This window comes from Anomaloglossus baeobatrachus, chromosome 1 (genome assembly GCF_048569485.1).
Source record: "Anomaloglossus baeobatrachus isolate aAnoBae1 chromosome 1, aAnoBae1.hap1, whole genome shotgun sequence".
In the NCBI taxonomy this organism is placed as follows: Eukaryota; Metazoa; Chordata; class Amphibia; order Anura; family Aromobatidae; genus Anomaloglossus; species Anomaloglossus baeobatrachus.
In genome coordinates, this window is record NC_134353.1 from 742,531,568 (window position 1) to 742,557,950 (window position 26,383).

The 26,383-nt window shown below is 46.1% G+C and overlaps 1 protein-coding gene and 1 non-coding gene across 3 annotated transcripts in view; one reads left to right on the forward strand and one right to left on the reverse strand.

Moving 5' to 3' along the window:
- Positions 1 to 14,990: 14,990 nt before the first annotated feature.
- TRNAG-CCC (transfer RNA glycine (anticodon CCC)) lies at positions 14,991 to 15,061 on the reverse strand. Its single transcript has one exon. It is a non-coding gene; the product is annotated as a tRNA-Gly (tRNA).
- A 113-nt stretch (positions 15,062 to 15,174) lies between these two features.
- ABCB9 (ATP binding cassette subfamily B member 9) overlaps positions 15,175 to 26,383 on the forward strand; it is a 116,313-nt gene continuing 105,104 nt past the window's right edge. The window contains exon 1 of one of the 2 annotated variants that reach the window (XM_075322997.1): positions 15,175 to 15,221. The gene's annotated coding sequence lies outside the window, so the exon portion shown is untranslated. Of the gene's footprint in view, positions 15,222 to 17,609; positions 17,656 to 26,383 lie in introns of those variants that run through there. The other variant, XM_075323003.1, reaches the window with a different exon arrangement.

The following is a 26,383-nucleotide window of genomic DNA, read 5'->3' on the forward strand; positions in this document are numbered from 1 at the left end:
AGAATGTCAATAGCTGGCTACGGAGGAAAGAGGAAGATGAATCACTCCCTCACCTCCTCTGTGCTGGCCCGCCCCTCCTCCGTGCCGGCCCGTCCCCCGCAGCTGAGGTCCGATCGCATGATCGGACCTCAGTCGCAGTGACACTTGCATGACACTCTGCTCCCACTCTGCTGCCAGCACGAGCCGAGTGTCATGCGAGGATTGCATTAGTCCCTGTGTAGCCCCGGCCTTACTGCCACTAGTGTGGGTAACCCAATTATCTTATCTGGGGATACAGGTCTCCAGGAACCTAGGAGACTTTTACGACTTGAATATACTTCGTCTTCTATAATTTATTCAGACTAAAGGTCCAGTCACACTAAGCAACTTACCAGCGATCCCAACAACGATAGGGATCGCTGGTAAATTGCTAGGAGGTTGCTGGTGAGATGTCACACTGCGACGCTCCAGCGATCCCACCAGCAACCTGACCTGGCAGGGATCGCTGGAGCGTGGCTACACGAGTTGCTGGTGAGCTCACCAGCAACCAGTGACCAGCCCCCAGCGCCGCGTGGAAGATGCTGCGCTTGGTAACTAAGGTAAATATCGGGTAACCAACCCGATATTTACCTTGGTTACCAGCGCACGCAGCTACACGTGCAGGGAGCAGCGCACACTGAGCGCTGGCTCCCTGCTCTCCTAGTTACAGCACACATCGGGTTAATTACCCGATGTGTACTGCAGCTAAATGTGCAGGGAGCAGCGCACAATGCTTAGCGCTGGCTCCTTGCTCTCCTAGTTACAGCACACATCGGGTTAATTAACCCGATGTGTCCTGCAGCTACGTGTGCACAGAGCAGGAGCCGGCACTGACAGTGAGAGCGGCGGAGGCTGGTAACAAAGGTAAATATCGGGTAACCAAGGACAGGGCTTCTTGGTTACCCGATGTTTACTGTGGTTACCAGCCTCCGCAGAAGCCGGCTCCTGCTGCCTGCACATTTAGTTGTTGCTCTGTCGCTGTCACACACAGCGATCTGTGCTTCACAGCGGGACAGCAACAACTAAAAAATGGCCCAGGACATTCAGCAACAACCAACGACCTCACAGCAGGGGCCAGGTTGTTGCTGGATGTCACACACAGCAACATCGCTAGCAACGTCACAAATGTTGTTCGTTAGCAGCGATGTTGCTAGCGATGTTGCTTAGTGTGACGGGGCCTTAAGATAAAGGAATGGAGAAGCTGCCCTTTTGGCCCCCATCAGCCTATTTAAACTTATTGATATGCTGAAGGAGCTATACAGCCTCCTACAAACGCCAGTACATGTAAACATTTATATGTTTGATAGTCTGTTTGTTATTCACATGTTTTATCTGGCAGGGCCAGTATCCCGAATTGGATATGCTGTACTCCTAGACACGAGGAGGGCCTGCAATGCAAGACTCTAAACTATACTATTGGTAGCCCAGATTTCTCATCTGTGTCATTGGGGAGGAAAAGTTTAAGAGACTGTGGAAATCATTGTTCCCAACAACCCAAATATCTCACATCCACTACAGTGATACTTTGTTCCTCTAAGAGAACCCCACAAGTCTCTGCTCAATACCTGATCATCAGGCAGGCCCTTATGGTCTGTTCTGCGGCACGGAGGTTGCTTCAGTTACCTCCCTATGATAATCACACTCCGCTTTGACATGATAAAATCCTCATTGAACTGTCACATCAGGAGGGGTCCTGGGACCCATAAATCTTTCCAGACAATAAAAGGGCTAAACCTTACAAACACTTACCTTTTCCCCTACCTACAATTATGATATGCTCTGTAGATCTTGTTATTGGATCCACCCCATGTCCTACAAGACTTCCCTTTGTCACACGCACTGCTGGATCCACCTAGATCTGGGTTTATATCGCATTTAGGCTATGTGCCCACGCTGCGGATTTTGCCGCGGATTTCTCGCGGAAAAGCCGCGGATTTTCCAGAAATCTGCAGCACAGCTACTCCCGAGCCATTTCTATGGCATTTGGGAAATGCTGTGCCCACGCTGCGGATTTTTCCGCATCGGAAATCGTGCGGATTTTCGTGCGGAAAAATCTGCAGCATGTCAATTATTGTTGCGGATTTCTCCGCAGGGTCCCATATACTTACCTGCCTCACCGGAGTCACTTTCTCAGTCCGGTGTACAGGAGCGCGGTGAATCCAGGTACAGGAAGGAAGAGGTGGGCGGAGCCTGCACGAGCTCCGGTCATGTGACAGCCGGAGCTAGTTCAAGCCCGCCCACCTTCTCTGCAGACGCTGAGAGAGTGACCCGGCTGCCGGAAAGCGAGGTGCTGCATGATGGAGGTAAGTATGAACTCCCCCGATCACTGTAGCACTTGTTCTGCATTGAGGATGCAGTGCCGAAGCCATGGTACTGTGTCCTCAATGCAGAAAACCCGCACCATATCCGCAGGACATTCCGCAGCATGGAAACAGACAGAAGTTGTGGTGCTGTTTCCTGGGAGCACCTGCGGATATATCCGCAGGACACAGTCCCCGTGGGCACATAGCCTTACATGTCCTTTTCCTGGCTGGAAACGCAGAACCAATACATGACGTAACAAGAAACAGTGGGAGACAGATGTAGGACTGATAAGTGATGAACACTGGGAGCTCTCCTTAGAAACCCCTAAACAAGTTTCTCCTAACAATACTGAAACCACACAATTCTTCAACGTATGTATTACATTACATCCAGAATGATCAGAGTACAACCTGAATTCTGGGATTAATGCCCCAAATGTCACAGGGGCCTGGGAATGTTTTTTACCCGTGGCATTGCCCGTTAATTTGGGGATACTGGGCCCAAGTGGTTCAGTTTCTATAAAACCATATGGCATTCCCAGCAAAGATCACCCTAAGATTTGACTACTATTTATTGACCTTGAACTATACCAAGGCACTGTAGCTATATTATTCCTGACTAGGGTTCTATTTTATAGCCTGAAAATGTGTGGCCAGACAGATGTCATTAAGAAGACCAACCACCTTGCAATGGAAATTGGCTGTAAACCTGTCCCTTGCGTTATAAAAAAAATTCTATATAGACTGGAAAATTCCCCAAAAATTTAGAGGGACTTATTTAAATCTCCCCTGACTTTTTAACTGGTCGGGGATGCACAGGGGTGACTATTGAGAGGGAGGAGGGCTACTAAGGATGCAGTTTCTTTATGTGGGATTCATACCCGCCATTTATCAACTTATCGCACAAAATCGAAATACAAGTGCATGTCAATAAATTAGAATATCCTAAAAAAGTTAATTTATTTCAGTAATGCAATACAAAAAGGGAAATGCATATATTATGTAGTCATTACACACAGAGTGATCTATTTCAAGTGTTTATTTCTGTTAATGATGATGATTATGGGTTATAGCTAAAGAAAACCCAAAAGTCGTTATCTCAAAAAATTAGAATAATTACAACAAAACACCTGCAAATGCTTCCTAAAAATGGTCCCTTAGTCTGGTTCAGTAGGCTACACAATCATGGGGAAGACTGCTGACTTGACAGATGTCCAGAAGGCAGTCATTGACACACTCCACAAGGAGGCTAAGCCACAAAAGGTCATTGTTAAAGAAGCTGGCTGTTCACAGACTGCTGTATCCAAGCATATTAATGGAACGATGAGTGGAAGGAAAAGTGTGGTAGAAAAAGGTGCATGAGAAACCGGTATAACCGCAGCCTTGATAGGATTGTTAAGAAAAGGCCATTCAAAAATTTCGGGGAGATTCACAAGGAGTGGACTGCTGCTGGAGTCTGATTCAATAGCCACCACACACAGACGTATCCAGGACATGAGCTACAACTGTCGCATTTCTTGTGTCAAGCCACTCATGACCAATAGACAACGCCAGAAGCGACTTACCTGGGCCAAGGAGAAAAAGAACTGGACTGTTGCTCAGTGGTCCAAGGTGTTGTTTTCAGATGAAAGTAAATTTTGCATTTCATTTGGAAATCAAGGTCCCAGAGTCTGGAGGAAGAGTGGAGAGGCAGCTAATCCAAGGTGCTTGAGGTCTAGTGTGAAGTTTCAACAATCAGTGATGGTTTGGGGAGCCATGTCATCTGCTGGTGTAGGTCCACTGTTTTTTATCAAGACCAAAGTCAGCGCAGCCATCTACCAGGAAATTTTAGAGCACTTCATGCTTCCCTCTGCCAACAAGCTTTTTAGAGATGGAAATTTCATTTTCCAGCAGGACTTGGCACCTGTCCACACTGTCAACCAAAAGTACCAATACCTGGTTTAATAACCACAGTATCACTGTGCTTGATTGGCCACCATACTCTCCTGACCTAAACCCCATAGAGAATCTATAGGGTATTGTCAAGAGGAAGATGAGAGACACCAGACCCAACAATGCAATTGAGCTGAAGGCTGCTATCAAAACAACCTGGACTTCCATAACACCTCAGCAGTGCCACAGGCTGATTGCCTCTATGCCACGCTGCATTAATACAGTAATTCATGCAAATGAAGCCCTGACCAAGTATTGCGTGCATTTACTGTACAGACTTTTCAGTAGGCGCCAACAGTTCTGAGTTTAAAACCATTTCTCAGTTGATCTTATATAATATTCTAATTTGAGATAATGACTTTTGGGTTTTCATTGGCTGTAAATCATAATCATCAATATTAACAGAAATATACACTTGGAAGTAGATCATTCTGTGATAAAATATATTCTGTTCAATTTTTCTATATCTATTCTACAATATCTTTAATACCATTATTACTACTGTATGTACTAAGCATGTTACAATTCTTGCTGGTAATTTATTGGACATCAAAGGTTAAATTTGTTCCATGAATGTGATCCTTTATATCTCCTCAATAAACTTTTATTTGCTTTTTGTTTGTTGTTTTTTGTGGTTATTTTTGTGGGGGGGGTTTTGACAGGTGATGAAACTTTTATGATAAAGACTGGCTCACTGGTGAAATTCTGATCAAAAACCTTGATAAATATTTGCGCATGAGAGATATCACTGATGTCTGAATGAAGCACACATGAAAATCAAATTATATTGGCTATTAACACAGCACCCATAGACGTTTTAGGTGCTTTACTGAACTTTTGTATGCATCCAATTTAATGCAGAAATTCAGTTTTTTTTGTTTTATTTTTGTTTAAGTCTATATTAAAATGAAAAAGTATGGCTAGCTCCGTTAAATGCTGTATTCGAGGTATCTCCATAATAAAGCATACTATGGAGCACCACATCGTCCCTAAGGCTCTGTAAGAAGGGTTCTGTACTGCTATACAGTCTGCTTTATTCTTCAAGCCCAAAGTTTTTCTGTGCCCCATTACAGTCCTAAATCCTGGTCTGACCACAGGTCCCATCACCCAAAGTAACAACAATTCAGGTGGTCATACACAGACTGAAGCCCAAATATGTGGCCGTAATAGATCAGACCTATAGTCATACTAATACTGTGGTTTTAATACATTTACGGAAATGCACTCATAATAAGCTGATGCGATATATACTTTTTTTCTCAAATGCATCATGAAATTAGATAGCCCTTCTTTTACTTGCTTGTATATTGCTTGTTTTAAGAATTAATTTTTAGAATTTTCCTGATAAAATGTGTTCATGTGTACAATATATCTCAGTTTTAGATCATTAATATTACACATTGTCTTTAGATATATTTCCAATTGAACCCACTACATTTAATAGTATTTGTCTTCTTATATAGAGCAAAGGGTTCTTTTTGGGCCCTCCTGGGATCCAGGGCCTGGGTGCAACTGCAACCACTATAGTTACATCCTTTTCTTTATCCATAAAGATCCCCTTTTCTAAATTCTGTGATGCCTCCAGTTCCTCACCTCCTTATGACACCCTGTATTGATGACAAAATGTATGCACTTAATTCCCATAAAATCTGTAGTTAATAATTAGTGGCAGTGGGATTATTGTTTTGAACTTTTTGTGGTATGCTCCTCAGTATTGTAACTAGAATCCAATGGGCCCAGTGCAAAGTTTGGACTTGTGCCCTCTCCCCCTTGCACGTTGGTTAGATGTATGGGCTCCCGTAGCTTTCTAAATCCTATAAGGACATACATGTTATTGCTCCTTCCTCATTATTACATAATGTCCCCCACCTTGTACTAATGTCCCCCATCCTGGGCCCCTTTTAGGTATATATGTCCTCCATCCTGGTATATATGTCCCCCATCCTGAACCCCTTCCTGGTATATATGTCCCCCATCTTGAGCCCCTTTCTGGTTTCTATGTCTGCCATCCTGGACCCATCCTAGTATTTATGTTCCCCATCTTGGTATATATGCCCCCTGTCCTGAGCACATTCTGCTATATATGTCCCCTATCCTGGTAGCTATGTCTACCATTCTGGTATGTATGTCCCCCTTCCTGGTATATATATCCCTCATCCTGGTATATATGACCCCCATTCTGTGCCCCTTCCAGTTATATATGTCCCCTGTTGTGACGCTGTTATTTAACGCATATATATATTTTTTCATATATATACATGTATGATTCTACTCATGATCCCGTCCTTCCACGATGTGCGGCATCCTCTTCTGTAGCTGGCGTAGAGACCAGCAGCTGACTTCAGACTGCAAGAGACGGTCAGCTCATACTGTCACTGCCATGTGCTGCCGGTGACTTGCATGATGATGTAAGTTGTTAGCTTCTGATTAGTCAGCAGCATGTATTGCGATGCAGGGCCCAGGTAGGTCTCTGTGCCACAATGCATGTCAGCTGAATTTGCATCCTCAAACAGACATTCAGCTGAAATATATGCATAGGCAGGCCCCCTCCCATACGGCCGGGTTGCACCCTCTGCATCACCAATGGTATCAATTCAATCAATATTAGGCCTTGTACGCACGTTGCATTTTTTGCCGCTTTTTGCCACGTTTTTCCGGTGCAGTTTCAGTGCCAAAACTGCACCTTCTCCAGCAAAGTCTATAAGATTTAATTTTTGCTGTGCATACGTTGCAGTGTTTTTTTTGGCTGCATCTTTGTGGTGACCACAAAAATGTAGCATGGGAATTCTTTTGCGTTTTGTCCCAGCGTTTTGGAGGACTGGCAGATCAATCCACCACTGACTTGGGACGGCGGAGGATTGATCCCGGGTGTCTGGCCAGACGCCGGTCACCATGAAATAATCTATGGAGACTAGAATCCGGCGAAAGAGGTTAGAGCAAGCGTTTCATACTTACCAATTCACCAGGGCGCCTGTCACATTGCTCCCTCAGACTCTCATTTTTCTTCCCGGGCCGCTCATTAGGCTCATACATATTCACTGCTTCCCCGCCCACCGACGTCTGTGATTGGTTGCAGTCTGACGAGCAGCCACGCTGAGTGACAGTGTGTCTGAGGCTTCCAATCACAGACGCCGGTGGGCGGGTCTATATCGTTCAGTAAAATAAATAAAGAGAAAAATTGACGTATTGACATTATGATACCAACACAGATAAAGCCCGACAGCTGGGGGCTGGTATTCTCAGTCTTGGGATTGAGGGCCCCTCAGCCTAAAAATATCAGCCTGCAGCCCCTGGAATTGCCACATCTATTAGATACGACAGTCCCGGCACTTTACCTATTTCTTCCCGATTGCCCAAGTGCAGTGGCAATCAGAGTATTAAGAAGTTGATGGGAGCCCACAGCCCCACTAAGTCCTGGATTAGTAATGGCAGGCATCTATGAGACACCCCCATCACTAATCTATAAGTGAAAGTAAATAAACACAAACACCGAAAAAATCTTTACTTTAAATAAAAGACAAGAAAGCACCCTCTTTCATGCCTTTATTAACCCCAAAACACCCCTGCAGGTTTGAAGTAATCCACGCGAGGTCCCACGACGCTTCCACCACTGCTACATCTGAAGCCATAGAACAGAACTGCCCGCTGTCATGCCAAGCTGTGAGCAGCCTGCTTGGCTTAAATGTGGTACTATGGCCTGTAGCATCTCCGGACCTGTCTCACATTAAAGACATTTGGGATGTCATTAGTTGACAATTGCAAAGGGAGCTGCCAGCAGCGTATCTTGATGATTTCCGTGCCCAAGTGTATTCAGCATGATAGAACATTCATCAGACAACAATTAATAGCCTCCTCCTTGATAGCAGCCAAGGTGTGTAAGATTGAGTACTTCGGTGGTGTGCCTACTCGATACTGAATAAATCAAAATGTTTTGAGAATGTTGTTCCCTATTGTTCAGTATTTGCATATGATTAACATGTCTACAAATTCTGTTATCTCCATAATTCCACTACTTTTTCTTCTTGGTGTTGCAATTTCAAGGTTGAGGGGTGTATAATAAAATGACTGACCGTGAAAAAGTAAACGTTATCATGACTGAATTGGTTTTAACTGATACAAATTAGTACAATCTATGGACTGATCCATCCATCATGATCAGTTGTTAAAGGAAGAAATAATGCAAAAAAAAAAGCGTAACCCAGCCTTCAGATGAAAGTTGTAGCTCACGGGCAAGTGACATCCTCCTTGGGACACTTGTGCACTAATCCTTATCAGGGACAAGTTCAGGAGATAAGTATTACTGAAACTATCACTTGCTAGTCTAAATGGGTAAGACCAGTACATGCTACGACATTGGAAATCATTTGTGTATGCCGGGAGTAGTGCTTCACAAAGAAAGTTCAGCAGCGTGCGACATACGTAGAAACATGCAAGGCAAACTATGGTGGTGCCCATGGCGGTAGATTTTATACAACCCCTGCCTTTTCATACTCTGTATCACAACTTCTCAGATGTTCAGCATGTTACTTATCAATCACTTATTTAAATCTTTAATAGTGTTCTTCTTTAGGCTTCATTCATACGTCAGTATTTTTCCATCAGTGTTTCTATACCAAATCCATGAGTGGAACTTCCAGAGAAAAACTAATATGTAATTGAAATATTGACTCCTGTTCTTGGTTTTGGACAAACTCCTGGTTTTGGCAACAAATACTGATGAAATACTGATCAAAAACACTGATGTGTGAATAAAGCCCTGGGCTGACTTCAGACGGGCGTATTTCATGGGCCATATACAGACTCCCGACCCAACAGCCTCAACCGCCCAGAAATTGTAGAACATTAACAGAAAAATACAGCACTTTTTTTGCCCTGTCCGTAAAAATAATTGAAGGCGTCCATGATTTTTGACGCTGTAAAAACTATAGAAGATTATTTTATCTGTAGCTTTCATCGTTTTACTGTTTGCAGTGAATGCATTTGATGTCTACATATCAGAATTATGGGCTGTGGACATGGATCACTTGTAACCATAATGATTTATTATGGCTTTCCATTTTCCAGTTTCATTTTTTGATAACCTGTCCAGAAGTAAAAAAAAAAAAAAAGGAAAATTGGCAATCTTGGTCAGTCCAGCTGTTGCATTCCATAAATATGTCTGTTGATCCGAGCTTAAGGCCGGGTTCATACAAGCATATGCAAATTTCTCTGGTTTGCATACAGTAAAAATGATGATTTTTCATCCGTATTCAATCCATTTTTTTAGGTCCGTTGGCCCCTTTTGTCCATCTGTATGGCATTAGTTTTATTACATCAACAATTTAATAAATAATAAGGTCAAATACAGTTTCCTATCTACCTAAGTGTAATGGATCTGTGAAATATGCATGACATGGGTGGTCACCTGGATGTGATCTGTGTTGTGCACCTAGGACCTATACTGGGCTAGTCTGATCCAGAATACGGACCCATGTCCTGCATTATGAGCTCCAAGATAGCCCCCTATATATAGTATGAGTGCCCACATAGCCCCCTATACACAGTATGACCCATGTCCTGCATTAAGATCTCAGTATAGCCCCCTATATGTAATATGAGTGCCCACATAGCCCCTATGTATAGTATGACCCATGTCCTGGATTATGAGCTCCAAGATCCCCCCCTATATGTAGTATGAGTGCCAACATAGCCCCCTATACACAGTATGACCCATGTCCTGTATTATGATCACCAAGATAGCCCCCTACATATAGTATGAGTGCCCACATAGCTCCCTATTTACAATATGACCCATGTTCTGCATTATGATCTCCAAGATTGCCCCCCCCCCATATATAGTATGAGTGCCCAGATAGCCCCCTATGTACAGTATGAACCATGTCCTGCATTATGATCTCCAGGATAGCCCCCTATATGTAGAATGAGTGCCTACATAGCCCCTATGCACAGTATGACCCATTATTCTGTATCTTCCTCATAGCAATGAATCCAACCGCTCTAATTATCAGTCCCTTAGATAACTGTATGATTTTACTCACTCTACGGCTTCCACAGATAGTGTTAACTCAGCACAACGATGACTTGTAGGAAGACAAGGAGAAACGCTGTAGTTTTCTTCTAGAATCTTGTATTAAGTACAAAGTAAATGCAGGTGAAAAGGAATAATCTGTACAGGGTTGCAGACATGTCTCTTCAGCAATGGTTTCTCTAGACTAAACTGAAGGAGAAGGGAGGAGCATTCTATACAGAAGCCAACTAAGGGAGGTACATAGGGACAAACTTCATACAGTCTAATCTACCTAGTAACAATAAAGGAATTTCCTGATAGGAGGAAAAATATGCAATGCAAGAATTATATACAACAGGTTGTTCCCATTCATGGGACACAACACCCATGTCCTGCAGTATGATCTCCAGGATAGCCCCCTATATATAGTATGGGTGCCCACATAGCCCCCTATGCACAATATGACCCATGTCCTGCAGTATGATCTCAGGATAGCCCCCTATATATAGTATGGGTGCCCACATAGCCCCCTATGCACAGTATGACCCATGTCCTGCATTATGATCTCCAGAATAGCCCCTATATATAGTATGGGTGCCCACATAGCCCCCTATGCACAGTATGACCCATGTCCTGCAGTATGATCTCAGGATAGCCCCCTATATATACTATGGGTGCCCACATAGCCCCCTATGCACAGTATGACCCATGTCCTGCAGTATGATCTCAGGATAGCCCCCTATATATAGTATGGGTGCCCTCATAGCCCCTATGCACAGTATGACCCATGTCCTGCATTATGATCTCCAAGATTGCCCCCCCCATATATAGTATGAGTGCCCACATACCCCCTTATGCACAGTATGACCCATGTCCTGCATTATGATCTCCAGAATAGCCCCTATATATAGTATGGGTGCCCACATAGCCCCCTATGCACAGTATGACCCATGTCCTGCAGTATGATCTCAGGATAGCCCCCTATATATACTATGGGTGCCCACATAGCCCCCTATGCACAGTATGACCCATGTCCTGCAGTATGATCTCAGGATAGCCCCCTATATATAGTATGGGTGCCCTCATAGCCCCTATGCACAGTATGACCCATGTCCTGCATTATGATCTCCAAGATTGCCCCCCCCATATATAGTATGAGTGCCCACATACCCCCTTATGCACAGTATGACCCATGTCCTGCATTATGATCTCCAGAATAGCCCCTATATGTAGTATGAGTGCCCATATAGTCCCTTATACACAGTATGACCCATGTCCTGCATTATGATCTCCAAGATTGCCACCCCATATATAGTATGAGTGCCCACATAGCCCCCTATACACAGTAGGACCCATGTCCTGCATTATGATCTCAGGATAGCCCCCTATATATAGTATGAGTGCCCACATAGCCCCCTATGTACAGTATGAACCATGTCCTGCATTATGATCTCCAGGATAGCCCCCTATATGTAGAATGAGTGCCTACATAGCCCCTATGCACAGTATGACCCATGTCCTGCATTATGATCTCCAAGATTGCCCCCCCCCTCCATATATAGTATGAGTGCCCACATGGCCCCCTATGCACAGTATGACCCATGTCCTGCAGTATGATCTCCAGGATAGCCCCCTATATATAGTATGAGTGCCCACATAGCCCCCTATGTACAGTATGACCCATGTCCTGCAGTATGATCTCAGGATAGCCCCCTATATATAGTATGGGTGCCCACATAGCCCCCTATGCACAGTATGACCCATGTCCTGCAGTATGATCTCAGGTTAGCCCCCTATATATAGTATGGGTGCCCACATAGCCCCCTATGTACAGTATGAACCATGTCCTGCATTATGATCTCCAGGATAGCCCCCTATATGTAGAATGAGTGCCTACATAGCCCCTATGCACAGTATGACCCATGTCCTGCATTATGATCTCCAAGATTGCCCCCCCCCCATATATAGTATGAGTGCCCACATAGCCCCCTATGCACAGTATGACCCATGTCCTGCAGTATGATCTCCAGGATAGCCCCCTATATATAGTATGGGTGCCCACATAGCCCCCTATGCACAGTATGACCCATGTCCTGCAGTATGATCTCAGGATAGCCCCCTATATATAGTATGGGTGCCCACATAGCCCCCTATGCACAGTATGACCCATGTCCTGCATTATGATGTCCAGAATAGCCCCTATATATAGTATGGGTGCCCACATAGCCCCCTATGCACAGTATGACCCATGTCCTGCAGTATGATCTCAGGATAGCCCCCTATATATAGTATGGGTGCCCACATAGCCCCCTATGCACAGTATGACCCATGTCCTGCAGTATGATCTCAGGATAGCCCCCTATATATAGTATGGGTGCCCTCATAGCCCCTATGCACAGTATGACCCATGTCCTGCATTATGATCTCCAAGATTGCCACCCCATATATAGTATGAGTGCCCACATAGCCCCCTATGCACAGTATGACCCATGTCCTGCATTATGATCTCCAGAATAGCCCCTATATGTAGTATGAGTGCCCATATAGTCCCTTATACACAGTATGACCCATGTCCTGCATTATGATCTCCAAGATTGCCACCCCATATATAGTATGAGTGCCCACATAGCCCCCTATACACAGTAGGACCCATGTCCTGCATTATGATCTCAGGATAGCCCCCTATATATAGTATGAGTGCCCACATAGCCCCCTATGTACAGTATGAACCATGTCCTGCATTATGATCTCCAGGATAGCCCCCTATATGTAGAATGAGTGCCTACATAGCCCCTATGCACAGTATGACCCATGTCCTGCATTATGATCTCCAAGATTGCCCCCCCCCTCCATATATAGTATGAGTGCCCACATGGCCCCCTATGCACAGTATGACCCATGTCCTGCAGTATGATCTCCAGGATAGCCCCCTATATATAGTATGGGTGCCCACATAGCCCCCTATGTACAGTATGACCCATGTCCTGCAGTATGATCTCAGGATAGCCCCCTATATATAGTATGGGTGCCCACATAGCCCCCTATGCACAGTATGACCCATGTCCTGCAGTATGATCTCAGGATAGCCCCCTATATATAGTATGGGTGCCCACATAGCCCCCTATGCACAGTATGACCCATGTCCTGCATTATGATCTCCAAGATTGCCCCCCCATATATAGTATGAGTGCTCACATACCCCCTTATGCACAGTATGACCCATGTCCTGCATTATGATCTTCAGGATAGCCCCCTATATGTAGTATGAGTGCCCACATAGCCCCTTATGCACAGTATGACCCATGTCCTGCAGTATGATCTCAGGATAGCCCCCTAAATATAGTATGGGTGCCCACATAGCCCCCTATGTACAGTATGAACCATGTCCTGCATTATGATCTCCAGGATAGCCCCCTATATGTAGAATGAGTGCCTACATAGCCCCTATGCACAGTATGACCCATGTCCTGCATTATGATCTCCAAGATTGCCCCCCCCCCTCCATATATAGTATGAGTGCCCACATGGCCCCCTATGCACAGTATGACCCATGTCCTGCAGTATGATCTCCCGGATAGCCCCCTATATATAGTATGGGTGCCCACATAGCCCCCATTGCACAGTATGACCCATGTCCTGCAGTATGATCTCAGGATAGCCCCCTATATATAGTATGGGTGCCCACATAGCCCCCCTATGCACAGTATGACCCATGTCCTGCATTATGATCTCCAAGATTGCCCCCCCCATATATAGTATGAGTGCTCACATACCCCCTTATGCACAGTATGACCCATGTCCTGCATTATGATCTTCAGGATAGCCCCCTATATGTAGTATGAGTGCCCACATAGCCCCTTATGCACAGTATGACCCATGTCCTGCAGTATGATCTCAGGATAGCCCCCTAAATATAGTATGGGTGCCCACATAGCTCCCTATGCACAGTATGACCCATGTCCTGCATTATGATCTCCAAGATTGCCCCCCCATATATAGTATGAGTGCCCACATAGCCCCCTATGCACAGTATGACCAATGCCCTGCATTATGATCTTCAGGATAGCCCCCTATATGTAGTATGAGTGCCCACATAGCCCCTTATGCACAGTATGACCCATGTCCTGCATTATGATCTCCAGAATAGCCCCTATATGTAGTATGAGTGCCCACATAGCCCCCTATGCACAGTATGACCCATGTCCTGCATTATGATCTCCAGAATAGCCCCTATATGTAGTATGAGTGCCCATATAGTCCCTTATACACAGTATGACCCATGTCCTGCATTATGATCTCCAAGATTGCCACCCCATATATAGTATGAGTGCCCACATAGCCCCCTATGCACAGTAGGACCCATGTCCTGCATTATGATCTCAGGATAGCCCCCTCTATTTAGTATGAGTGCCCACATAGCCACCTATGCACAGTATGACCCAGGTCCATGTGTAAGATCATTAATGTATATTGACGTGCATTGATGGGTGTGCCGTCCGTATAGTATCAGTTTTGTATACGATGCACAGACGATTACTATAGCCCTGACACTGAGGACTATTAAAATGTAAAAATGCTGAATATTGTTTCTTTACTGCCCAACCACAGCAGGCAGCTCCTTGTACCTGGTATATAGCAGGCATACAGCCACAATATTCAGCAGATCCAACTTTCAGTGTTTTTCTGCTGTATTGCACATAAATAAAAAAATAAGAAAAAAAACAAACTTCTGCGCTAGCCGGGACTCGAACCCGGGTCGCAAGAATGGGAATCTTGCATGATACCCCTACACTACTAGCGCGCATGTAAGTTGAGGGCGCTTGCCCTTTAAACGGGCCTGGAAGCTGACACTGAGGAGCGCAGCATACAGGACGGCGTGTGGGCGTGGCTGTGACGTCACTCTGGATCTCTGCTGCAGCCTGAGCAGCTGGTGCTGGGAGAGCGGCGGCTGCAGTGCAGAGGTGAGTACCGCGTCCTGTCTGCGCCGTCACGTGACTCAGCCTCATCGCTTAGTATTAGCGCCTCGCACTGACCCGGCATCTCCAGTGTGCGCGGATCTCAGGACACGATTGTTTATTTCAGATTATTATTATTATTATTATTATTATTATTATTTTTTTCTCACCCTATAACGGGTACCTCTGAATTAATGAACTTTGATAAAAAAAAAACCCTACCCTCTGGCATTAAAGCGCCATGCTGTCTGCGCATCAGGAGGTGCTCATCTCTGCACCTGTGTGCTAGCCTGTCTATAGATGCTGTGAGGATGCGAGGACCCTGCTTGGTGATGGTTTCCACTTAGAAATCAGGGGTTTCTTTTGCTTTATCCAAAAGTGACAAAGAAGGCTGTCAGCAGGGTGCTCTGTCTCTGTGCTCTGTGTGTCTCTGTACCATTCCTCTGTTCCCTATCTCTGTGCCCTGCTCTCTCTGTGCCATGCCTCTATGCCCAGCCTCTGTGTCATGCTTCTGTACCATGCTTATGTCCCCTGCCTCTGTTCCATGCTTATGTCTCCTGTCTCTTTGCAATGCTTCTGTGCTGTCTTTGTTCCATGCTTCCGTGCCATGTCTCTGACCCTTGTATCTGTCCTATGCCTCTATCCCATGTCTCTGTTCCCTTTCTCTGTTTCATGTCTCTGTCCCATGTCTCTAGCCCATGTCTCTGTGCCCTATCTTTGTGCTGTGTCTCCATGCCCTCTCTCTGTCCCCTGTCTCTGTGCCCTGTTTCTGTCCCATGTCCCTTCCCCATGTCTCTAGCCCATGTCTCTGTGCCCTATCTCTGTGCTGTGTCCTCTCTCTGTCTCCTGTCTCTGTCCCCTGTCTCTGTGCCCTGTCTCTGTCCTATGTCCATGTCCCTGTCCTATGTCTCTAGCCCATGTCCCTGTCCCATGTCTCTAGCCCATGTCTCTGTGCCCTATCTTTGTGCTGTGTCTCCATGCCTCTCTCTGTCCCCTGTCTCTGTGCCCTGTTTCTGTCCCATGTCCCTTTCCCATGTCTCTAGCCCATGTCTCTGTCCCATGTCTCTGTGCTCTATTTCTGTGCTGTCCTCTCTCTGTCCCCTGTCTCCTGTCTCTGTCCCCTGTCTCTGTGCCCTCTGTCTGTCCCATGTCCATGTCCCTGTCCTATGTCTCTGTCCCATGTCTCTAGCCCATGTCTCTGTGCCCTATCTCTGTGCTGTGTCCTCTCTCTGTCCCCTGTCTCCTGTCTCTGTCCCCTGTCTCTGTGCCCTGTCTCTGTCCCATGTCCATGTCCCTGTCCTATGTCTCTAGCCCATGTCCCTGTCCCATGTCTCTGTGCCCTATCTCTGTGCTGTGTCCTCTCTCTGTCCCCTGTCTCTGTCCCCTGTCTCTGTGCTCTGTCTCTGTGCCCTGTCTCTGTGCCCTGTCTATGTCCCTGTCCCATGTCTCTAGGACCCTGTCCCATATCTCTGTGCTGTGCCCTGTCTCTGTCCCCTGTCTTCTGTCTCTGTGCCCTGTATTCCCTTATGCCCCAGATTTGGTCAGATTCTATCTCCCTATGATACCAGGTCTCAGCAGTGTAAGCTCCTCTCCTTACAGTGATGTCTGATGTACTACATGAAGTGCTGACTACAGAGTGCTGACTACAGAGTGCTGACTACAGAGTGCTGATTACGGAGTGCTGATTACGGAGTGCAGACTATAACTAGTATTTGTCCATATTTCACACGTATTTTTTCTAGGTCAGATTCCATTACAAATATTGATGAATGCTCAGTATGGATACTGAACGTGTCATTTCCAAACTCTCATGGGGGCTCGTTTCTCCTGTGTTTCACAGGCCGTACTCAGACCAGTACTCAGATGCACAGAGCAGCCTGCACAGTTTCACATATGCCTACGAGACTAAGTAGTTGGGCCAGAAGGGCTATGACTACCTCATGCACTGTGGCCCAAATACAGACTGTGAAACACAGATGTTTAAAAGTGGCCTATAAGTTTGGTTGTAAGACCCACTAGATCAGGGGTGGGCAATTATTTTTCCCGAGGGGCCACATGACAGACCGTGACTGTTGGGGGGCCAAACCAATAGACTGAAATTAATTCCACTAAATATTAATATTAGCAAATGTGTTATACTTATTATATTAATATTAATTGTATCACTTAATATTGAGCAGGCTTAAAGGGGTATTCCCATTGCCAAGATCCTATCCCAATATGTACAATATGTAGTAGGTATAATAATAAAGTAAGCAACTGCTTCCAGTTAGAAATGTAGTAAAGTCTTCTTATTCACTGTCTCTTACCTCATGTACAGAGCATTACAGGACCTTAGGTATCCATGGTTACAACCACAAACAACTAACTAACTGTGACTATATGTATGGTCGTAACCATACTGTAGATACATAAGGTCCCGCAATGTCCTGAACATTAGGTAAGCGACATAGTGAATCAGAAGAACTGTATTACATTTCTAATTGGAGGTATTTGATATTATTATTATTACTACACCTACTACATATTAGGTTAGGTTCTTGGAGACAGGAATTTAAGTATGCTATCAAACAGAGCTGTGGAAAAAAAGCGCAAAATAGGGTCTTATCTGGTTTACAGATCGGTGTAAGGGGTGTAAGGGTAAGGGTAAGGGTAACCATGGTTATTCTGTTCTTTCTTTGTCCTGATGAAGAAGGCGGAGATGCCTTTGAAATGCGTTGACCTGTGTTAATAAAGGAAAGAATTCACTACATCTCCTGGATTTGTGGTTTCTAGTGCAGCATTTAGCCCGACTTCTCCACCTACCATGTGACCTTTAAGTATGCTGACACCCCACCCCCCCATATACCGTATGAGCCCACAGACAGCCCCTTTTATTCAGTATGAGCCCCCACATAGCCCCCCTATAAATATTATGAGTGCCCACATAGCCCCCTATGTACATTGTATAGTATGGGCCCCCACATAGTCTCTTTATACACAATATGAGCCCCCAGATAGTATCCCCTATATAGAGCAAGATGCCCCTCTCTATATTGTATGAGTGCTCACATAGCCCCCTATGTACAGTATGAGCCCCAACATAACCCCCTATACACAGTATGGGCCCCCACATAGCCCCATATATATTATATTAGCCACAGAATAGCCCCTATATACAGTGTGAGTCCTCACATAGCCCCCTATATACAGTGTGAGCCCCTACATAGCCCCCTATATTCAGTGTGAGCCCCCACATAGCCCCCTATTTACAGTGTGAGTCCTCACATAGTTCCGATATACAGCATGAGCCTCCACATAGCCCCCTATTTACAGTGTGAGTCCTCTCATAGTTCCGATATACAGCATGAGCCTCCACATAGGCCCTATACTCAGTATTAGCCCCCACATAGCCCCATATATATATAGTATGAGTCCCAAGATAGCCCCCTATATACAGTGTTAGCCCCACAAAGCTCCCTATATTCAGTATGATCCCCAATATAGCCCCCTGTATATAGCATGATTGCCCACATAGCCCCTTATGTACAGTTTACAGTATGAGCCCCCGTATAACCCCTATATACAGATTGGGCCCCCACATAGCCCCATATACAGTATATCTATCTATCTATCTATATATATATATATATATATATATATATATATATATAATATGAGCCCCAAGATAGCCCCTATATACATTGTGAGCCCTCACATAGCTTCTATATACAGTATGAGCCCCTACATGGCCCCTATATTCTGTGTGAGCCATCACATAGCCCCCTAGTGTGAGCCCCTATATAGCTCCATATGTTCATTATGAGCCCACATATAGCTAGCCCCTTACATACAGGCACACATCCCATACCACATATGAAAAATAACAACACGTACTCACCTGGCTCCTGCTCCCCCAATTCTCTGCTCTGGTTTACGGTGCACTGACGCTCCGCAGAGCAGACGCAACGTGATGTCGTAGTGTCTGCTGTCTCAGTCACACACGCTGATTAGTGGAACTATGAACCAGTGGCTCTGTCCTCCTCCAGTGTATTCGCATCCTGAGGACGTAAAGAGCGGTTGTATCAGGACTTGGGTTGTGGAGGGCACGGTGGGGACCGTGGGCCACTGCTTTCAGCTGTCTTGGTCTGTAGGCCATACTGTAACAGGCAGAGAGCCACACTTTGCCTTGATCTGTACTCGATTAAGACATCTGAAAAATGTTATTACCATCTTCTTACATGGATGCATTTGCAAAGTGCTTTTGAAATCATCCATCTTTGCAGTTTACTTGTCAATAAAATTCCTCTCTATTCTCGAGAAGTGAGGGATTTTTCATGTTATTGCTTATAGCTTGCTGCATAGGGAGCTGAACATGCGCAGTATGTACAAGGTCCTTCCAGTGGAGCTTGTAAAGGCTATGCTGGAGCTCCCAGCCAGCTTCAGTTCTATTGTGCTCCTCCAATACTGCAGACACAAAGCTGACTTGTATAGCCGCATCGGGAGAACATAGTTTGGGTCTGTAATACAATAATGCCGCTGGTCCAAACTGTCAGTCAAGCAAGAGGGCTTAGTCTGAGCAACAGGTAGCTGAGATTCTGGAGAGCGGTGCCATCCTGAAAAGACGTGAGACAAACCTTTTTAGCTGTTAGAGGTCTGCAATATTCCTATGACAAATAGTTCCCACCTGTTCACAGTATAAATGATTAATGCACAGTGCTGGTACTCCCATAATAACTAGAATGTGGTGGGGAGGGAGGGGTAGTAGCCTTTGTTTTGGAAGAGTGTAAAGAAAGCTGTGGTTAACACATGCACAATACCTCTCCATTCACGTGCACTATATGGCACTGATGGTGATGGACGAGCACTGTAATGTGCCATCTCTGTCCTTCCCATTGACTTTGAATGGAGCAGTATTGTGCACGTGTGACCACTAGTGATGAGAGAGCACCTGAGCTTTGTAGTCCTCGCTAGTGACCACCTCTCTCTTCACACTCCTCCATAACGAGGGGCTCCAAGGTTCTGGGTCTATTGAGCGTTGGGTGGCCTGTGGGTGGGTGAAAGATGTTATAGGAAAGGGCACTTCCCTTTCGGCTGGAATATCTGCTGCATATTATAATAGTAGAAAGGTGGCTGAGATTTTAGTGATCTCCGGAGAATCCTGTATGGCGGCTCCGTGCACCTGTCATAATGCAGAAGGGTGCACAGAGCTTCACACTGACTCCGTCATGTGACGCCCTGGACTAGCCAGGTAGTCACATACATACCAACATACACACCCCCACCCTAGGCAGTTACAACAGTCAAAGAAAAACCCTTGTTGCCTCCCTCCAGGGCCTGATGTCCACACCAGGTGGGGCGGAGCCAGGCGGTTGGCCCCACCCACCGAGGAGTTCACAGGCCTGGAGGCGGGAAAGGTGTGAGTTCAATCTTGGAGGTGAAAGTGAGAGGAGTGAACACTTGAGGTGTCTGGGTCAGAGCCCAGGCACTGACAGCAAGGTTGGCAGACGGTGGTGGCCGTCTGCAGGAGTTGGTGGAACTCCGCAGAGCCGAAAGGACCGGGGTCGGTCGTCGGCCCGCCGGTACCGGACCGGGGAACGGAGTGAAGCTAAGCACACAGGCAGGGCCATCGGACCCCTACCAGGCTTGGAGCCGCCGTCAATAGTCAAATCCGAATGTGACAGGAACCCCCGGGGTTCCCTAACAACCAAGTCCCGATTGAAGGCAACCGCTCACACCGTGAGGATATACAGCCACAGGCTAGAGATCCAAGGGCGAAACCCCCTACCCACGGAGGGGACAACTTCCAACCTGCACCCACCATCCTTCCCGGGATCCCCGTTACCAGCAGCGGTGGTGCCATCATCACCACGTCCCATGGGTGGCGTCACGAACAATCTCCCTAACCAAAAGCACCCCTTTTCACTCACAGGCGAGGAGCGCTGCTCGAGTCCCCGAGTCCGGTCCACCGCTCGAGCCACCGAGCAGCAGCAGCAGAAGCTCCGGACCCGAGCGTGGTGAGCGCGTCCCCTCCGCCCGCGACACGTCATATCTACAATTTGGGGATGTGCCTGGCCGATGATTTCACCAGTTGTGTGAAATGGACCTTATGACTCGTACAGCTAAGTACTGACTGTAACAATCGGATAGTTAATGGACAGCACACTGACCAATGGTACTGAATAGGGCTGTGCCCATGATCCACTTTCTGTGTGAAAAAAATCCCAGCATGCACTGCTGTATTTTGTATTTCAGATGAGATTCGCCTATGGAAGCCCACGAGTGCGCCAAAAAAAATCAGATCCTATATGGATAATCCGTATTATATCTCACATTCACAGATACATTGCACTTATTAACTTAGGAAACTGTATTTGGTCTTGTAATTGTTGATAGAGAGAAACATATCCCGTATGGACGCAATTCACATGTAATATGGATGGAAATTGTCCTTTTTTTATGTGGAAGAAGGTTAGATAACTTTTTTTACATTAGTGTTAACCCCGCCATAGGGTAGGTTCACACTACATTATAAAAAAATCGGTCAATTTATTATCCAGAAAAGTTAAACAATTTTTCTCTCACGTGTCTTCTGTGTTTTTTTTTTTTACAGGAACAGTTATTAATCCTTTACAGCTTCCTCTTTTACAGAATGGTAATGTATCCATATAAATCGGATGTTATATGAGGGGCTGCTGATAAGTCTTTGGCTTTGTGATTTTTTTTTTGTTTCTATGGTAATGAATGAAATGAAATGAAATGAAAGCCTTATGTGTCTAATATACTGTATGTTTTCAAAATGTTGTGTTTGTTGCTTATGGCAACAGTGTTATACACACGTGGGAAAACAAAATGGCAGAGTGTAATGCGATATTCTGAGAGCAGATGAGTGCTAAAATTATTGTTTCTGCAAGGAAACTGCACGAAGGATATTCATGGTGATATGTCGCAGACATTGGGGGATCAATGCCCTTCATATTCCACAGTTAAGAACTAGGTTGCCAAATTTAAAACCGGCCACTTCAGCACCAATGATGAGGAACGTCCTGGACGACCGAGAGTGGTTGTTGTTCCGGAGCTCGTCGATGCTGTGCACAACCTCATACTGGAGAATCGACGAATTTCAGCTAAAGCTATAGCAGACATAATGGGGATTTCCCGTGAACGTGTTTGTGTTATTATCTATGAACATTTGGACATGAGGAATCTATCTGCAAAGTGGGTCCCCAAATGTTTGACAACAGATCAGAGAAGCATGTGAGTGAAAACTTCCCAGTCTATTTTTCAGTGTTTCTGGGCTGAGAAGAACATTCTAGATCGACTGGTCACTATGGATAAGACCTGAATTTACTTGTATGACCCTGAAAACAAGAAGCAGTCAAAAGAGTGGAGGCACAGTGGTCCTCCACATCCAAAGAAGTTTAGGGTGCAAAAATCAGCCACTAAGGTGATGGCGTTTGTGTTTCTGGGATAAGGAGGGCGTGTTGCTAGTGGACTACCTTCAAAAGGGTTCCACCATCAATGCAAGGTATTATATTGAACTTTTGGACTAATTAAAGGCAGCTTTGAAGGCCAAAAGGCGTGGCAAGCTGTCCAAAGGAATCTTGTTCCTGTAAGACAACGCCTCCTCTCACACTGCACAAGCGACCACAGCAAAACTGGCTGAGCTGGGCTTCCAGCTGGTTGACCACCCACCTTATTCACCAGATCTAGCTTCCTCTGGGGGGCGTGGCCTGAGCAGCATGTGAGGAAGACCTGTGTAGAGACAGCTCCTGCAAAAAACTCCTGTATAATCCTGTCCAGCTGGGGTTAAAGTTTGTTTTACTGCTTTCCTGGAGTGGTGACCTCTCCTAGACTGAGGGGGCTTCAAAGACCTGAGTGATATGACCAGAACTCGGGCTGATAAGAAGCGCGGGACACAGGCCACACTCATGGACGCTGGAGCTTCATGTGGGGGCAGGGCGTCTGATGCAATAGCTCGCCTCAGCAAGTTTGCACGAGATCAGCCTGAGATACCTGGAGCTGTTAAGCAGTGTGCCCTCAGCGTGGAGGAGATCCCAGGACAAGAACTGATGGAGGAGGAAGAGCAGCAGGGAGCTGTGAGTATGTTGGCTGCTGCCAATAATGTGGAGCAGGGGGACAACCTTAGAGCTACAGATGAAAACACAGATCCTGGGAGAGCAGAGCCCACCCTCAGTGATGTGCTTGCAGCAGTAAATACCTGCAACAATATGCTAGCCACTTTGAACATACAGATGGGAGGAATTAAAATGGACATTTCATCTATCAGGCACGAGTTGCAGGGGGTCAATGTACGGGTGGGGGCCCTGGAAGACCGGGTCAGTGCCACAGAGGATAAGCTTCCCCCTCTGACTCGGGACCTTGGCAGAGCAATCCACAATATCTCATTGCTTAGGGCTAAGGTGGACGATCTAGAAAACAGATCCCGCAGAAGCAATCTCCGACTGGTCGGGGTCCCAGAAAAGGCAGAAGGCAATAATCCAGTAGCTTTTTTTGAAATGTGGCTCCCCAAGACTTTGGGTATGGATCTGTTTTCTCCTTTCTTCACTATTGAGCGGGCACATAGGGTCCCCACTAGACCCCCACCACCAGGGGCACCCCCTCGTCCTATCCTCCTCAAGCTACTGCACTTCAGGGACAGGGACACTGCGCTCCGCAGAGCCCGGGAGATTAAGGATCTGGCTATTGACGGCCATAAGGTCTCACTGTACCCGGATTTTTCCACTGAAATCCAGCAGAGGAGAGCGCAATTTATTGATGTCAAAAAACGCCTGAGGCAGCTGCAGATCTCTTACTCAATGCTATACCCTACCAGGCTGCGAGTGGTGGCGGATGGTGGGACAAAGTTTTTTGACACTCCAAAGGATGCAGCCGCATGGCTCGATACCAATGAAAAAGGACTGCGCAGAAATCACCGCTGAGGATTATTGCGGATTCCTTGCTGTTGGACTTGCTGAGGTGAACGTGCTATGTTTCCCAGCTGGAACACTTATGGACGGTTGGCAGGAGCCACCCAGATAGGTTACTATGCAGTTGATGACTGTTCAGGAATTTAAACCGTTATGTGCTCTTAGGGTTATGTTTAGCCCCACTTCCCTCTGTTTGAGAGGAATGTCCTGGTTCACTGTGTATGTTTTTATGTTGTTTGACCTTTTCGTTTTATGCACCTGTTTGGTCTATGCTCATCTATGGGAACTGCTGCAGATGGGTCCGGAGGTCCCCGCTTGCTGCCCCCTGCTGTTACATATGTGTACTCACCCTTATGGCGAAGGAGGTTAATATAGTGGCCTGGAATGTGCGAGGATTGGGTGAAGCCACTAAAAGATGTGCAGTTTTTCTGTTTCTACAGCAGCTTAAGCCAGACATAATATTCTTATCAGAAACGCACTTGGTGAAGGAGCGGCTCCACTTGCTCCACAAAAAATGGATAGCCCATGAGTATCACTCTGTATATACCACACATTCCAGGGGGGTGAGTGTCCTGATACACAGGACAGTGCCGTTTGAGTGTCTTAAAGCTTCTGTGGATCAGGAGGGTAGATTTGTATGTCTTTACTGTGTCCTTCATAATGTGCGCTGTGTTCTAGTTGCAATTTATATTCCGCCGCCATACACAGGGGAACCATTGAAACGTATTCTCAATTTTGTTGCTTCCCTCCCTGAGGTCCCCACCCTATTAGTAGGAGACTATAATAATTACTTGCACCCGTATTGGGATAAGTTACATACAGGGAATATCTCAGTGGGGGCGGCAGCTACATCCCTTGCCAGACTGATGGAGGAGGTGGGATATGTAGATATTTGGCGTATTAGAAACCCGCAGGTCCGGCAGTATTCATGCTATTCTAGTTCTCATCATTCACTGTCCCGGATTGACCTGGCCATTGGAAATGCTCAGCTGCTGCCTTGTGTAGCTTCAGTCACGTACCTGGCCAGGGGGGTGTCTGACCACTCCCCACTACAGGTCCGTCTAAGGCTTGGGGACCCGGACCGGCTGGCGGGGATACCTTGGCGGCTCAACCCTTTTTGGATACAACTGATAGGGGGCACTCTGACTGACACTATACGGGAATATTTTGTGACAAATGACGGTACGGCATCTAAACATATAGTGTGGGACGCAATGAAGGCGTATGTTCGTGGGACATATATTAGGGAAATTTGCACCCGAAAGGCGAAAACAAGAGAGCGCACTAAGTATCTGACGGACACTTTAGGTGATGCAGAACGACTTCTTATATCTAACCCTACAGATGATGCCAAGCGGGACTTAGAGAGGGCACAGAGAGCTCTGAGAGACCATATGACTTCCTTGGCCACTAACAAACGCTTTTTCCTTAAGCAGCGGTACTTTACGGAGGGGGAGAGTGTGGGACATCTCTTGGCTACAATTGCTAGGGCGCAGGAGGGATTGACCTATATCACCAAATTGAAACTTGACACTGGAGAGGAGGTGAGGGACAGCGGGAGGATTGTGGAGGTCATGCAACAGTATTACACCCAATTATACTCCTCTAAATCGCATTATGGGGATGAGGAACTGCGGGACTTTGTGGAGGAGATCACTCTCCCCAGTCTGTCAGATAGTGAGAGAGATTCCCTGAATAGAGATATAGACCTGGAGGAGCTGGAGGAGGCGCTCGGTCAAATCCAAAATGAAAAGGCCCCAGGTGCGGACGGACTCCCGGGTGAATTCTACAAATTATATACCCATCTGCTGCTGCCAAGACTCTTGGATGTGTTCAGAGATGCTGAGGAGAAGGGATCCCTCCCTGCATCCATGAGGGAGGCTATTATTGTTCTGATTTTAAAACCCGGGAAAGATCCGACCGCGCCTGACTCCTATCGCCCAATCTCGCTGCTTACATTAGATATTAAATTAATCGCTAAAATTCTAGCTAACAGGTTGTCCCGGGTGATCACGTCAGTGATCCACGAGGATCAGACTGGATTCATCCCCAATAAATCTACTTCCATTAATTTGCGACGTTTATTCCTGGGGATACAGCTAAGTTCTGAGGGGAGAAACAAGGAGAGAGCAGTCCTGTCATTAGATGCAGCCAAAGCCTTTGACAGTATTGAATGGAATTTCCTATGGGTAGTTTTGGAGAAATTGGGTCTTGGCTCCAGATTTATTGGCTGGGTCAAATTGTTATATGCCTCTCCGC